Source organism: Bison bison, unplaced genomic scaffold (assembly GCF_000754665.1).
Source record: "Bison bison bison isolate TAMUID 2011002044 unplaced genomic scaffold, Bison_UMD1.0 scf7180017864174, whole genome shotgun sequence".
Taxonomy (NCBI): domain Eukaryota; kingdom Metazoa; phylum Chordata; class Mammalia; order Artiodactyla; family Bovidae; genus Bison; species Bison bison.
Window position 1 is genome coordinate 2,544,916 of NW_011494746.1, and position 3,744 is coordinate 2,548,659.

A 3,744-nucleotide genomic window follows, 5' to 3' on the forward strand; every position below is an offset into this window, starting at 1 on the left:
AATCACTGCAGGTGGTGACTGCAGTTATGAAATTAAAAGACTTGCTCCTGGGAAGAAAAGCTATCACCAACCTAGACAGCATATTATAAAGCAGAGACGTTACTTTTCTGACAAATGTTCGTATGGTCAAAGCTATCGTTTTTCCAGTAGTCACGTATGGATGTGAGAGTTGGACTATAAACAAAGCTGAGCACTGAAAAATTGATGCTTTTGAACTGTGGTGTTGGAGAAGATTCTTGAGGGTCCCTTGGACTGCAAGGAGATCCAACCAGTCCATCTTAAATGAAATCTGTCCTGAATATTCACTGGAAGGACTGATGCTGAAGCTGAAGCTCCATTATTTTGGCCACCTGATGGGAAGGTGAAGAAGAAAAGACCCTGATGTTGGGAAAGATTGAAGGCAGGAGGAGAAGGGGACGACAGAGGATGAGATGGTTGGATGGCGTCACCGACTTGATGGATATGAGTTTGAGCAAGCTCCAGGAGTTGGTGATGGACAGGGCAGTCTGGCATGCTGCAGTCCATGGGGTTGCAGAGTTGAATACAACTGAGCAACTGAGCTGAACTCTTTGAGATGAAGGACTACATATATTTCATCTTAGTTGAGTTTCTGTGACATTGCCAGTAATCAATAAGTGTTTGCTGAAATGAATCCATGTATCTGAGGAGTAATTGTTGGCTTGATCTTCTTATTCAATCCAAGATATAAACACGTGCTAAAATGCAAGGTGGTTGTTGACAAAGAAAGGGGGAGGATGGGGGCTCTCTGCTTATGATACTGACATATAGAACTAGTTGGACTGTACTGTTCCATCTGCAGTCGAAAGGGCTGGTTCGGCCAGCAGGAGCACGTGGCAAACTTGCCTACCCGCTGCGGCTAAACCAGGCTCTTTTTTACAAACAAAACTGCCAAATATCCTGATTATGCAATAAGATTGGGGCAGGAAACAAGCCCTAATGCCAAGTTACAGATTTAGGGAAAAGCTGCTTTTGAATTGGGTTACCTCAGCCAGTTTGATGTAGGTTTGATCTTGACATTCTCTCTCACTTAAAAATACATGAAGGAAGGTTACTGTCAAGAAAAAGGAGTACAGTAAGTCTGAGAAGGCTTGTTCAAACTAGTAGCTTATCCCAGGCACCAGGTAATTGGGGCAAGGTAGGCAAACAGTGGATGTAGTCCACTCTTAGAAACACCAGTTGCCGGTATTAATCAGAGGAGTCCATCTTTTAAGTCTCATTAAAATGAAGATTTATGCCTGCAGTCTTTATGTAGCAGATGTCTACCCCTCAATTGCTGTCCCCAGCTGTGGCCATGATCACGCACAGGCAGGGTTACAGTCCAGAGAGATATGCATGACTTCAGAGGGAGTTTCCCGGAGTGTTTTTGGCAAGAGGTCCAGGGCTGGTGGGAAGGGTGAGTCTCTCTCTGTGGCATTCAGCATCTGGCAGTTGGCCATCGTTCACTGGGAGGTTCCTAGAGAGAAATAGGAAAATCAGTCTTCAGGGCAGTTCTACAAAAGGACATGTGGTGAAGCTGCTGATTTTGAGATTCCACCCAATGAGAAAGGAATCTCTGAATACAATTAATTTTTCCCTCATGGCATATGTGGTTATCAGACTAGACCATGGCATCAGTACTGCTATAGAACAGTTTCAAAATCACACAAAAAAAACAACTGGCCCATTGTTCCAGGGTATGCTAAGTGGCTTCAGTTCAGTTCAGTTGCTCAGTCGTGTCTGACTCTTTGCGACCCCATGAATTGCAGCACGCCAAGCCTCCCTGTCCATCACCAACTCCCAGAGTTCACTCAGACTCACGGCCATCGAGTCACTGATGCCATCCAGCCATCTCATCCTCTGTCGTCCCCTTCTTCTCCTGCCCCCAATCCCTCCCAGCATCAGAGTCTTTTCCAATGAGTCAACTCTTCGCACAAGGTGGCCAAAGTACTAGAGTTTCAGCTTTAGCATCATTCCTTCCAAAGAAATCCCAGGGCTGATCTCCTTCAGAATGGACTGGTTGGATCTCCTTACAGTCCAAGGGACTCTCAAGAGTCTTCTCCAGCACCACACTTCAAAAGCATCAATTCTTTGGCGCTCAGCTTTCTTCACAGTCCAAATTTCATATCCATACATGACCACTGGAAAAACTATAGGCTTGACTAGACGAACTTTTGTTGGCAAAGTAATGTCTCTGCTTTTGAATATGCTGTCTAGGTTGGTCATAACTTTTCTTCCAAGGAGTAAGCGTCTTTTAATTTCATGGCTGCAGTCACCATCTGCAGTGATTTTGGAGCCCCCAAAAAGTTTTTCATTCTCCTCTTTCACTTTCATCAAGAGGCTCTTTAGTTCTTTTTCACTTTCTGCCATAAGGGTAGTGTCATCTGCATATCTGAGGTATTATTGATATTTCTCCCGGCAATTTTGATTCCAGCTTGTGCTTCTTCCAGCCCAGTGTTTCTCATGATGTACTCTGCATATAAGTTGAATAAGCAGGGTGACAATATATAGCCTTGACATACTTCTTTTCCTATTTGGAACCAGCTTCAGTATGTCCAATTCTTTGCTACCCTAAGGACAGTAGCCTGCCAGGCTCCTTTCTCCACGGGCTTCTCCAGGCAAGATTACCGGAGTTGCTTACCATGCCCTCCTCCAGGGGATCTTCCCAACCTAGGGATTGAACCTGAGTCTCTTAGGTCACCTGCATTGGTGTGCAGGTTCTTTACCACTAGCACCACCCAGGGCAGGCCATCTGGAATAGAAGGAAGCCCTGTAGTCCCTGATGTGAAATCCTGACTTGGGCATGCTTGTTGGTATCCAAAAGTGAAAGTGAAGTCGCTCAGTCATGTCCTACCCTCAGCGACCCCATGCACTGCAGCCTTCCAGGCTCCTCCGTCCATGGGATTTTCCAGGCAAGAGTACTGGAGTGGGGGTATCCAAAGCGATCCCCAAAAATGTCATCAAATGATCATAGTTAGACTCAGTTGAATTAACTTTATTATTGTTAATAAATACATATTATAAAGCAAAGAACAGAGATGTCTGATAGAGGCAACCATCATAGGATGATGGTCAAAGCCTGAAAGTCAGGGACATTGATGGAATTCAATCCCAGTAAAACAGAAACTCACAGCTGGACAATTCCCCGGGTCTGATGGGAGCCACAAACTCTAAGAGTGCAGAGGAACAGATGGCAGCACTAGTAGGTCCGATTCTGATTTCTTCTGCCTGGAAGTCTTCTGCTTTATCTCAGCTGGGGATTTCAGTTCTTCCTGATGCCAGTGATTTCCATCTGGGCCTGTGGTGAAAAATAAACCTCTGAACCATTAAGATTCGTAAAGCTGTTAGCAGTTAAGGTGTAAAAAGCTCTCGAGATGTATCTGTGCATGTGATGCTTGTCTGTTTTGTGTGAAAACAATCAGACTTTTGGAGAAAATTCAATATAGGTATAAAATTTAAATCTCTCATGCCAAGACCCTGTGATTTATTGTCCCAGAAATGAAGTAAGAATGTAATGACATAGTGATGGTGAAAGTACTATTTTGAAGATTGTAATGTCACTAATGAAAAAGTTGGCTTAAAACTCAACATTCAGAAAACGAAGATCATGGCATCTGGTCCCATCACTTCATGGGAAATAGATGGGGAAACAGTGGAAACAGTGTCAGACTTTATTTTTCTGGGCTCCAAAATCACTGCAGATGGTGACTGCAGCCATGAAATTAAAAGACGCTTACTCCTTGGAAG

The 3,744-nt window shown here is 44.2% G+C and overlaps 1 long non-coding RNA gene across 1 annotated transcript in view; it reads right to left on the reverse strand.

Moving 5' to 3' along the window:
* Positions 1–499: 499 nt before the first annotated feature.
* Positions 500–3,744, reverse strand: part of LOC104990261 — a 48,572-nt gene continuing 45,327 nt past the window's right edge. The window contains exons 2-3 of the long non-coding RNA XR_825489.1: positions 3,129–3,295; positions 500–1,474 (exon numbers count right to left, since the gene is read on the reverse strand). This is a non-coding gene — a long non-coding RNA (uncharacterized LOC104990261). The remainder of the gene's footprint in view (positions 1,475–3,128; positions 3,296–3,744) is intronic.